A 13,301-nucleotide genomic window follows, 5' to 3' on the forward strand; every position below is an offset into this window, starting at 1 on the left:
AATACTATTGTGGCTTCAACATTTTCCAACACTTATCCTTCCAGGCAGATGTTGCCAACTAATACAAACTAGCACAAAAGATTAAAAAAAATAATAAACAAGTAAAAAATTATAGTTTTCTGGGTATGACTGAAGCAAAATAAAGGAAAATAGCCCTAAGAGGGATTTTACCTGATACTCCATTCACAATTTTTCACAAATAATATCTACAGTACTAAGAACAAACAAGCTTGGAACTATGATTATACATTATTACATTATATCTAATGTGACATGTGGCTGGAATATTTTATCAAATTCAGTAGTTGTAAGTGTATTGTCTTGAAATTACTTTTTTTATTTTTGTGTTCTAATTTTTCATATTTTAAAAAAATCTTTATTAGAGTATAATTGCTTTACAATGTTGTGTTAGTTTCTACTGTATAACAGAGAATCAGCTACATGTGTACATATACCACCATATCCACTCCCTCTTGAGCCTCCTTCCCATCCTCCCTATCCCACCCCTCTAGATCATCACAAAGCACCAAACTGATCTCCCTGTGCGATGCAGCATCTTCCCACTAGCTATCTATTTTACATTTGGTAGTGTATAAATGTCAATGCTACTCTCTCACTTTGTCTGATCTTCCCGTTTCCCCCCTTGTGTCCTCAAGTCTGTTCTCAACGTCTACATCTTTAATCCTGCCCTGCCACTAGGTTCATCAGTACCATTTTTTTTTTTAGATTCCATATGTATGGATTAGCATACAGTACTTGTTTTTCTTTTCCTGACTTACTTCACTCTGTATGAAGGACACTAGGCCCATCCACCTCACTACAAATAACTCAAGTTTGTTCCTTTTTATGGCTGAGTAATATTCTGTTGTATATATGTGCCACATCTTCTTTATCCATTCATCTGTCAAGAGATACTTAGGGTGCTTCCATGTCCTGGCTATTGTAAATAGAGCTGCAATGAACACTGTAGTACATGTCTCTTTTTGAATTATGGTTTTCTCAGGGTATATGTGCCCAGGGATGGGATTGCTGGGTCATATGTTAGTTCTATTTTTAGATTTTTAAGGAACCTCCATACTATTCTCCACAGTGGCTGTATCAATTTACATTCCCACCAACAGTGCAGGAAGGTTCCCTTTTCTCCACACTCTCTCCAGCCCTTATTGTTTGTAGATTTTTAATGGTGGCCATTTTGACTGGTGTGAGGTGATACCTCATTATAGTTTTGATATGCATTTCTCTAATAGTTAATGATGTGAAGCATCTTTTCATGTGCCTCTTGGCCATCTATATGTCTTCTTTGGAGAAATGTCTGTTTTAGTCTTCTGCCCATTTTTGGATTGGGTTGTTTGTTTTTTTGACATTGAGCTGCATGAGCTGCTTTTACATTTTGGAGATTAATCCTTTGTCAGTTGCTTTGTTTGAAAATATTTTCTCCCATTCTGAGGATTGTCTTTTCATCTTGTTTATGGCTTTTTTTTGTGGTGCAAAAGCTTTTAAGTTTCATTAGGTCACATTTGCTTATTTTTGTTTTTATTTCTATTACTCCAGGTGGTGGGTAAAAAAGGATCTTGCTATGATTTATGTCATAGAGTGTTTTGCCTATGTTTTCCTCTAAGAGTTTTATAGTATCTGGCCTTACTTTTAGGTGTTTAATCCATTTTGAGTTTATTTTTGTGTAGGGCATTAGGAAGTGTTCTAATTACATTCTTTTACATGTAGCTGTCTAGTTTCCCCAGCACCACTTATTGAAGAGGCTGTCTTTTCTCCATTATATATTCTTGCCTCCTTTGGCAAAGATAAGGTGACCATATGTGTGTGGGCTTATCTCTGGGCTTTCTATCCTGTTCCACTGATCTCTCTTTCTGTTTTTGTGCCAGTACCATACTGTCTTGATCACTGTAGCTTTGTAGTATAGTCTGAAGTCAGGTAGCCTGATTCCTCCAGCTCCATTTTTCTTTCTCAAGATTTCTTTGGCTCTTCGGGGTCTTTTGTGTTTCCAAATGAATTGGAAGTTTTTTTGTTCTAGTTCTGTGAAAAATGCCATTGGTAATTTGATAGGGATTGCATTGAATCTATAGATTGCTTTGGATAGTATAGTCGTTTTCACAGTGTTGATTATTCCAATCCAAGAACATGGCATATCTCTACATTTGTTTGTATTGTCTTTGATTTCTTTCATCAGTGTTTTATACTTTTCTGCATACAGGTCTTTTGCCTCCTTAGGTAGGTTTATTCCTAGGTATGGTGTTATTTTTGTTGCAAAGGTAAATGGGAGTGTTTCCTTAATTTCTCTTTCTGATCTTTCGTCATTAATGTACAGGAATGCAAGAGATTTCTGCACATTAATTTTGTATTGTGCTACTTTACCAAAATCATTGATTAGCTCTAGTAGTTTTCTGGTGGAATCTTTAGGATTTTTTTTTTTTTTTTTTTTTTTTGCGGTACATGGGCCTCTCACTGTTGTGGCCTCTCCTGTTGCAGAGCACAGGTTCTGGATGTGCAGGCTCAGTGACCATAGCTCACAGGCCTAGCCGCTATGCAGCATATGGGATCTTCCCAAACCGGGGCACAAACACGTGTCCCCTGCATTGACAGGCAGACTCTCAACAACTGCGCCACCAGGGAAGCCCAAGGATTTTTATGTATAATACCATGTCATCTGCAAACTGACAGTTTTACTTCTTTTTTTTTCCAATTTGGATTCCTTTTTTTTTTTTTCTTCTCTGATTATCATGGCTAAAATTTCCAAAACTACATTGAATAATACTGGTGAGAATGGGAACCCTTGACTTGTTTCTGATCTTAGTGGAAATGCTTTCAGTTTTTTGCCAATGAGAATGATGTTGGCTGTGGGTTTGTCATTTATGGCTTTTATTATATTTAGGTAGGTTCCCTCTATACCCACTTTCTGGAGAGTTTTTATCATATACTGGTGTTGAATTTAGTCAAAAGCTTTTTCTGCATCTATTCAGATTATCATATGGTTTTTATCTTTCAATTTGTTAATATGGTGTATCACCTTGACTGATTTGTGTATACTGAAAAATCCTTGCATTCCTGGGATAAACCCCACTTGATCATGATATATGATCCTTTAATGTGCTTTTGGAATCTGTTTGCTAGTATTTTGTTAAAGATGTTTGCATCTATGTTCATCAGTGATATTGGCCTATAGTTTTCTTTTTTCTGATATCTTTGTCTGGTTTTGGTATCAGGGTGATGGTGGCCTCATATAATGTGTTTGGGGATGTTCCTTCCTCTGTTATATTTTGGAAGAATTTGAGAAGGATAGGTGTTAGCTGTTCTCTAAATGTTTCATAAAATTCATCTGTGAAGCCCTCTGGCACTGAGCTTTTGTTTACCGGAAGATTTTTAATCATAGTTTCAACTTCATTACTTGTGATTGGTAGGTTTATATTTTCTATTTCTTCCTGGTTCAGTCTTTGAAGATTGTGCTTTTCTAAGAATTTGTCCATTTCTTCCAGGTTGTCCATTTTATTGGCATAGAGTGGCTTGTAGTTATCTCTCATGATCCTTTGTATTTCTGCAGTGTCAGTTGTTACTTCTCCTTTTTCCTTTCTAATTCTATTGATTTGAGTTTTCTCCCTTTTTTTCTGATGAGTCTGGCTAATGATTTTTCAATTTTGTTTATCTTCTCAAAGAACCAGCTTTTAGTTTTATTGATCTTTGCTATTTTTTCCTTCATTTCTTTTTCATTTATTTCTGATCTGATCTTTATGATTTCTTTCTTTCTGCTATCTTTGGGGATTTTTGTTGTTCTTCTTCTTCTTCCTCTAATGTCTTTAGGTGTGAGGTTAGGTTGTTTATTTAAGATTTTTCTTGTTTCTTGGGGTTGGAATGTATTGCTATAAACGTCCCTCTTAGAACTGCTTTTGCTGCATCCCGTAGGGGTTGGATCATCGTGCTTCCATTTTCATATGTCTTTAGATAGTTTTTGATTTCTTCAGTGATCTCTTGGTTATTTAGTAGCACACTGTTTAGCCTCCATGTGTCTGTGTTTTTTACAGTTTTTTTTTTTTTTTTTTGTGCAGTTGATTTCTAATCTCATAGCTTTGTGGTCAGAAAAGATGCTTGACACGATTTCAATTTTCTTAAATTCACCAAGGCTTCAATCATGATACAAGATATGATCTATCATGGAGAATGTTTCGTGTGCACTTGAGAAGAAAGTGTTTTCTGTTGTTTTTGGATGAAACGTCCTATAAATATCAATTAAATCCATCTGGTCTACTGTGCTATTTAAAGCTTGTGTTTCCTTATTTATTTCCATTTTGGATGATCTGTCCATTTGTGAAAGTGGGGTGTTAAAGTCCCCTACTATTATTGTGTTACTGTCAATTTCCACTTTTATGGTTGTTAGCATTTGCCTTATGTATTGAAGTGCTCTTTTGTTGGCTGCATAGATATTTACAATTGTTATATCTTCTTCTTAGATTGATCGCTTGATTGTTATGTAATGTCCTTCCTTTTCTCTTGTAATAGTCTTAATTTTAAAATCAATTAATTTTAAACAATTAATAAAATGTTAATAGGAACATATATATCGATAACTACCTTAAATGTAAATGAATTTAATGCTCCAACCAAAAGACATAGACTGGCTGAATGGATACAAAAACAAGACCCATATATATGCTGTCTACAAGAGTGCTACTTCAGACCTAGTGACACATACAGACTGAAAGTGGCGGGATGGAAAAAGTTGTTCCATGCAAGTGGAAATCAAAAAAAGCTGGAGTAGCAATACTCATATCAGATAAAGTACAGTTTAAAATAAAGAATGTTACAAGAGACAAACAAGGACACTACATAATGATCAAGGGATCAATCCAGGAAGAAGCTATAACAGTTATAAATGTTTATGCACCCAACATAGGAGCACCACAATACATAAGGCAATGGCTTAACATCTATAAAAGAGGAAATCAACAGTAACAGAGTAATAGTGGGGGATTTAACACCTCACTTACACCAATTGACAGATCATCTAAACAGGAAATTCATAAGGAAACACAACCTTTAAATGACACAAAAGACCACATAGATTTAATTGATATTTATAGGACATTCCATCCAAAAACAGCAGATTACACTTTGTGTTCAAGTGTGCATGGAACATTCTCCAGGATAGATCACATCTTAGGTCACAAATCAAGCCTCAGTAAATTTAAGAAAATTGAAATCATATCAAGCTTCTTTCTATGAGATTAGAAATCAATAACAGGGAAGAAAATGTAGAACACACAAACACATGAAGGCTAAGCAATACATTACTAAATAACCAAGAGATCACTGAAGAAATCAAAGAGGAAATCAAAAACAACCTAGAGACAAATGACAATGAAAACATAGTGATCCAAAACCTATGTGATGCAGTAAAAACAGTTTTAAGAGGGAAGTTTATGGCAATACAATCCTATCTCAAGAAACAAGAAAAATCTCAAATAAACAATCTAACCTTACACCTAAAGTAACTAGAGAAAGAAGAATGAAAAAATCTCAAAGTTAGTAGAAGGAAAGAAATGATAAAGATCAGAGCAGAAATAAATGAAATAGAAACAAACAACATAATAGCAAAGATCAATAAAACTAAAAGCTGTTTCTCTGACAAGATAAAACCAGTTGAGAAACCATTAGACAGATTCATCAAGAAAAGAGGGAGAGGACTCAAATCAAAAAACTTAGAACTTAAAAAAGAGAATTTACAACAGACACCAGAGAAATACAAAGCATCCTAAGAGACTACTACAAGCAACTCTATGCCAATAAAATGGACAACCTGGAAGAAATGGACAAATTCTTAGAAAGGTATAGCATTCCAAGACTGAACCAGGAAAAAACAGAAAATATGAACAGACCAGTCACAAGTAATGAAATTGAACTGTGATTAAAAATCTTCCAACAAACAAAAGTCCAGGACTGGATGGCTGCACAGGTGAATTCTATCAAACATTTAGAGATGAGTTAACACACATTCTTCTCAAACTCTTCCAAAAAATTGCAGAGGAAGGAACACTTCCAAACTCATTATATGAGGCTATTATCACCCTGATACCAAAACCAGACAAACATACTACAAAAAAAGAAAATTACAGACCAATACCACTGATGGATATAGCTGCAAAAATCCTCAACAAAATGCTAGCAAACAGAATCTAACAACACATTAAAAGGATCATACACCATGATCAAGTGGGATTTATCCCAGGGATGCAAGGATTCTTCAATATACGCAAATCAACCAATGTGATACACAGTGTTAACAAATTGAAGAATAACCATACGATCATCTCAATAGATGCAGAGAAATTTTTGACAAAATTCAACACCCATTTATGATAAAAGCTCTCCAGAAAGTGGGAATAGAGGGAACCTACCTCAGCATAATAAAGGCCATATACGACAAACCCACGGCAAACATCATTTTCAATGGTGAAAAACTGAAAGCATGTCCTGTAAGATCAGGAACAAGACAAGGATGTCCACTCTCAGCACTATTATTCAACATAGTTTTGGAAGTCCTAGCCATGGCAATCAGAGAAGAAAAAGAAATAAATGGAATACAAATTGGAAAAGAAGTAAAACTGTCACTGTTTGTAGTTGACATGATACTATACATAAAGAATCCTAAAAATATCACCAGAAAACTACTAGAGCTAAACAATGAATTTGGTAATGTAGCACAATACAAAATTAATGCACAGAAATCTCTTGCATTCCTATACACTAACTTTGAAAAATCCAAAAAAGAAATTAAGGAAAAACTCCCATTTACCATTGCAACAAAAAGAATAAAATACATAGGTATAAACATACGTAGGGAGACAAAAACCTGTATGTAGAAACCTATAAGACACTGATGAAAGAAATTAAATATGATACAAACAGATGGAGAGATATACCATGTTCTTGGATTGGAAGAATCAATATTGTGAAAATGACTATGTTACCCAAAGCAATCTACAGATTCAATGCAATCCTTATCAAATCACCAATGGCATTTTTTACAAAACTAAAACAAAATATCTTAAAATTTGTATGGAGACAAAAAAGACCCCGAATAGCCAAAGCAATCTTGAGGGGAAATAATTGGAGCTGAAGGAATCAGCTTCCCTAACTTCAGACTATACTACAAATATACAGTAATCAAGACAATATTGTACTGGCACAAAAACAGAAATATAGGTCAATGGAACAGGATAGAAAGCCCAGAGAAAAACCCACACACATATGGTCAACTAATCTATGACAAAGGAGGCAAGTATATACAATGGAGAAAAGACAGTCTCTTCAATAAGTGCTGCTGGGAAAACTGGACAGCTACATGTAAAAGAATGAAATTAGAACACTCCATGACACCGTCCACAAAAATAAACTCAAAATAGATTAGGGACCTAAATGTAAGACTGGACACTATAAAACTCTTACAGGAAAACATAGGAAGGAAACTCTGACATAAAGCACAGCAAGATCTTTTTTGATCCACCTCCTTCAGTAATGGAAATAAAAACAAAAATAAACAAATGGGACCTAATGAAACTTAAAAGCTTTTGCAAAGCAAAGGAAATTACAAATAAGTCGAAAAGGCAACCCTCAGAATGGGAGAAGATATTTGCTAATGAATCAATGGACAAAGGATTAATTTCCAAAATATATAAACAGCTCTTGCAGCTCAATATTAAAAAAACAAACAAGCCAATCAAAAAATGGGCAGAAGCCCTAAATAGACATTTCTCCAAAGAAGACATACAGATGGCCAAGAAGCACATGAAAACTGCTCAACATCACTAATTGTTAGAGAAATGTAAATCAAAAGTGAAATGAGGTATCACCTCACACCATTTAGAATGGTCATCATCAGAAAATCTCCAAACAACAAATGATGGAGAGGGTGTGGAGAAAAGTGAACCCTCTTGCAGTGTTGGTGGAAATGTAAATTGGTACAGCCACTAAGGAGAACAGTATAGAGGTTCCTTAAAAAACTAAAAATAGAATTACCATATGACCCAGTAATCCCACTCCTGGGCATATACCCTGAGAAAACCATAATTCAAAAATACACATGCAACACAATGTTCATTGCAGCACTATTTACAATAGCTAGGTCATGAAAGCAACCTAAATGCCCATCGACAGATGAATGGATAAAGAAGATCTGGTACATATATGCAATGAAATATTATTCAGCCATAAAAAGGAACAGAATTGGGTCATTTGTAGAGATGTGGATGGATCCGGAGACTGTCATACAGAGTGAAGTAAGTCAGAAAGAGAAAAACAAATATTGTATATTAACACATATATGTGGAACTTAGAAAATTTGTACAGCTGAACTGGTTTGCAGGGCAGAAATTGAGATACAGATGTACAGAACAAACATGAACAGCAAGGGGGGAAAGTGGTGGGGGTGGTGATTTGATGAATTGGGATATTGGGATTGACATATATACACTAATATGTATTAAATAGATAATTAATGAGAAACTGCTGTATAAAAAAATAGATGAAATTCAAAAAAATAGTCTATTTTGTCTGATATGAATATTGTTATACCAGCTTTCTTTTGATTTCAATTTGCATGGAATATCTTTTTGCATCAACTCACTTTCAGTCTGTATGTATCCCTAGGTCTGAAGTGGGCCTCTGTAGACAGCATGTACATCGGTCTTGTTTTTGTATCCATTCAATCTATGTCTTTTCCTTGGAGCATTTAATCCATTTACATTTAAGGTAATTATTGATATGTATGTTCTTATTACCATTTTTTAAATTGTTTTGGGTTTGTTTTTGTAGTTCTTTTTCTTTCTCTTGTGTTTCCTGGCTACAGAAGTTCCTTTAGCATTTGTTGTAAAGCTGGTTCAGTGGTGCTGAATTCTCTTAACTTTTGCTTTCCTTTAAAGGTTTTAATTTCTCCATCGAATCTGAATGAGATCCTTGCTGGGTAGAGTAATCTTGGTTGCAGGTTTTTCCCTTTCATCACTTTAAATACATCTTGCCACTCCCTTCTGGCCTGCAGAATTTCTGCTGAAAAATCAGCTAATAACTTTATAGGGATTCCCTTGTATGTGATTTGTTGCTTTTCCCTTGCTGCTTTTAATATTTTTTCTTTCCATTTAATTTTTGTTAGCTTGATTACTATGTGTCTCAGCATGTTTCTCCTTGGGTTTATCTTGTATAGGACTCTCTGTGCGTACTGGGTTTGATTGACTACTTTCTATCCCATGTTGGAAAATTTTAGACTATAATCTCTTCAAATATTTTCACAGACCCTTTCTTTTTTTCTTCTTCTTCTGGGATGTGTATAGTTGGAATGTTGGTGTGCTTAATGTTGTCCCAGAGGTCTCTGAGACTGTCCTGTATTCTTTTCATTCTTTTTTCTTTATTCTGCTCTGCAGCAGTTATTTCCACCATTCTATCTTCCAGCTCACTTATCCTTTCTGCCACAGTGTTTCTGCTATTTATTCTTCCTAGGGTATTTTTAATTTCAATTATTGTGTTGTTCGTTACTGTTTGTTTGTCCTTTAGCTCTCCTAGGTCCTTGGTAAATGTTTCTTGTATTTTCTCTATTCTGTTTCCCCAAATTTGGATCATCTTGAGTATCATTACTCTGAATTCTTTTTCAGGTAGTGTACACATTTCATCTTCATTTATTTGGTTTTGTGTGTTTTTATCTTGCTCTTTTGCCTGCAAGATATTTCTCTGTCTTCTCATTTTTGTCTAATTTACAGTATTTGAGGTCTCCTTTCCCTAGGCTGCAGGGTTGTAGTTGCTGTTGCTTCTATTCTCTCCCCCCAGTGGTGAGGTTGGTCCTCACCAACTGGGGGCATAGGCTTCCTGATGGGAGGGACTGGTGCCTGTGTTCTGGTGGGTGGAGCTGAGTCTTTTCCCTCTGCTGAGCAGGGTTGTTTCAGGTGGTGTGTTTTGGGGTGTCTGTGAGCTAAGTATGACTTTAGGTAATCTGTGTGCTAATGGATGGGTTTGTGTCCCTGTCTTGTTTGTTGTTCAGTGTGAGGTGTCCATCGCTGAGAGCTGCTGGCAGTTGGGTGGAGCTGGGTCTTGTATTCAGATAGAGGCCTCCGTGAGAGCTCTCAGTGATTAATCTTCCCTGGAGCCAGGAATTCTATAGTGGTCCAGCATCCTGGACTTGATGCTCCCACCACAGAGCTTCAGGCCTGACTTCCAGTCGAGGAACCAAGACCCCACAAGTCACTCATTCCATCAATAAAGGGGATTAAAAAATAATAATAAGACTAACAAAACCCCAGACAAATGGTAAAAAGTAAAATCAAACAAACAAAAACAGAAACAAGGAAACATGCACACACACAAAAGAAATGAAAACAGATCCAAATAAAACAAAAAGCAAGAGAACAACCAAACAGAAGAACACAAGAACAAAATCCAACAATTAAAAAGAAAACTGACAAAAACATAAAACTAAAACACAAAACCAAAGCAGAGTGCCAAGTGAAGAATGAAGCAAAGAAACAAAACAAACTGACAAAAATGATTTTAAAAAAAAGAGAAAAAGAGAAAAGGGAAAGAAGACAGAACAGAAAAGCAGCATGGAAAGAGAAATATTAAAAAAAAAAATTGGGAGACGCAAGTGGGAAGACATATGGGAACATATGTTTATGTATGACTGATTCACTTTGTTATAAAGCAGAAACTAACACACCATTGTAAAGCAATTATACCCCAATAAAGATGTTAAAAAAAAATTAAAAATATATTAAATTTAAAAAAAAGACAAACAAAACCCCAGAGAAATGGTAAAAACAAAATCAACCATCAAAAGCAGAGGCAAGGAAACACACGCACATGCAAAATAAACAAAAACAGAACCAAATGAAACAAAAAGCAAGAGAACAACCAGACAAATAGAAGAAATCAAAAATGAAACTAAACAATTAGGATCCAAACTCACAAAAATGTCAAACCTAAAAACAAAACCAAAGCAGTGTGCCAACTGAAGAATAAAGCAAGGAAAGAGAAAAAACCTATAAAGATGATTTAAATAATAATAAAATAAAATGGGAAAAAAAACACAGGACAACAGAAAAGCAAAGTAGAAATGGAAATATTCTTTTAAAAATTGAAGAAAAATATGAAAATAATAAGGGAAAAGAACACAGAAAAACAGAAAAGCAAAGTAAAAATAGAAATATATTAAAAAATAATAATAATAAAAATTATAAAACATGAAGATCCCAAAAGACTAAATAAAAAAAAATTTACTAAAACAACAACAAGCAAACAAACAAAAAAGAAAGAAAAAAAGCCTGAAGCACCAACAGAATGAATCTAAACATAATAAAATTAATAGTGATACCTATGTTTCTCTGGGGTCTCAGCTGTAAGTGTCCTTGCACACACCATGAGCCACAGCCCACCTCCACCTCCCCATGCCACCCTCCTCTGCCTCTGGATTGGTCTCTGGACATGCTGTGGGCCCTGTGGGGACCACTCAAACTCTGATTTGGCCTAATTCCTGCGTTTGCTTGCCCACAAAGCCCACAGCTGCCAGAGCTAGACTGTTTTCATTTATCGGAACAATCATTGTCTACTCAGATATTCCATATATGCAAGGTCTACCTAGCTGTTCATGGGGATTTAATCTGCAGCTTGTACAGCCAATGAAAAGATTCTCAATCTTCTTCTTTAGTCACCTCTTCCCTGGGGCTTAGCTTTGGTTTTATCCCCACCTCTGCATGTGGTCCACCCACAGGAGTCTGGTCCTGAGCCTGCCTTGGAACTCTTCGGTCTGCTCCAGTGAGGACAGGACATGGATGTGGTCTGAATGCTTGGATTACGGGAGCCCCAGCAGCACCAAATATGCAGGGAAGGCATTGGCCAAGGACACAAGAGATGTGGCCCTAATGAGGGCCTCTTCTGGTGCCCAGCAGCAGGTGCATGAGGGCCAGCCCTGAGGGGGCTCTTTTTTAATTTATTTTTGGCTGTGTTGGGTCTTTGTTGTGTGTAGGCTTTGTCTAGTTGCAACGAGTGGGGGTTACTGTTTGTTGCGATGCACGGGCTTCTCATTGCGGTGGCTTCTCTGGTTTCAGAGCATTGGCTCTAGGCACACATGCTTCAGTATTTGTGGCACATGGGCTCAGTAGTTGTGGCTTGCAGGCTCTAGAGCGCAGGCTCAGTAGTTGTGGCACACGAGCTTAGTTGCTCTTTAGTATGTGGGATCTTCCCGTACCAGGGCTCAAACCTGTGTCCCTTGCATTGGCAGGCGGATTCTTAACGACTGCGCCACCAGGGAAGTCCCTGGGGCATTTTTTATTGCCCTGCAGCTGGCGCGTGAGGGCCAGCCCTGAGGGGACTTCATTTATTGTCCATCGGCAGGAGCCGGTGTGCGGGGAGAGAGAGGTGGCTCCTTCCCCTGCACGTGGCTCAGCAGTACTGCTCCGCTTCCATGGCAGTCCAGTCTTCCTTCGCCGGCATTCCCTGCTGTGGATTTCCTCCCTCCCATCCCTTCAGTCCATCTCCCCACAGCCAACAGCAGTTCTCGGTCCAGGCCTGTTCTCTAATCCCCATGCTCCAGCTCCCAGCCCCCTAGCACAACTATGAACACACATCCCAATCTGGGGCACGTAGAGTCGTAGTATGGACCATCTGTGTATTTCTCACTCTGTCCTGTCTGCCACAGATTGGCCACTTCACCTTCTTCTGACAGCCTCAAATACTTCCCTTCTGTTCCAATCTATTTTGCCATCAGAGAGGGGTTTTCCCCAACAGAGAGCATGTTTCCCCAAATTCAGGTATCTCTCCTCTGCTTCAGCTCCCCCGCTGTGGGGTGCAGGTCCCATCCCGCTTCCTCTCCTCCTCCTTCTCCCTTCTTTTTATCATCCTACCCAGTTATGCAGGGATTTTTATAGTCCTTGCTGGTGTCCAAAGTCTTCTGCTAGTGTTCAGCTGGTGTTCTGTGAAAACTGTTGCATCTATAGATGTGTTCCTGATGCATCTGTGGAGAGAGATGAACTCCATGTTCTCCTACTCTTCTGCTGTCTTAACTCCTCTCTATATTTTTTATTTTAAATTAAATGAACTACAGTATATATTTTTTCAGAATTTTAATTCATGTAAAATCATTTCAGCCAGATCAAGGCAGTATGCTTGTAAATGTGAAATGTTTAACCTGAGAACAAAGACAAAATAAAATGATACATTCATTGAACACTTACAATGCACTGAGCAAGAGTTAAACATTATATATGTATATTATTTTATGTGAACTTCCCAATATTCCCTTATTAATAATACATATTACT

The sequence above is a fragment of the Grampus griseus genome, assembly GCF_964374135.1.
Source record: "Grampus griseus genome assembly, chromosome: 15".
Taxonomy (NCBI): domain Eukaryota; kingdom Metazoa; phylum Chordata; class Mammalia; order Artiodactyla; family Delphinidae; genus Grampus; species Grampus griseus.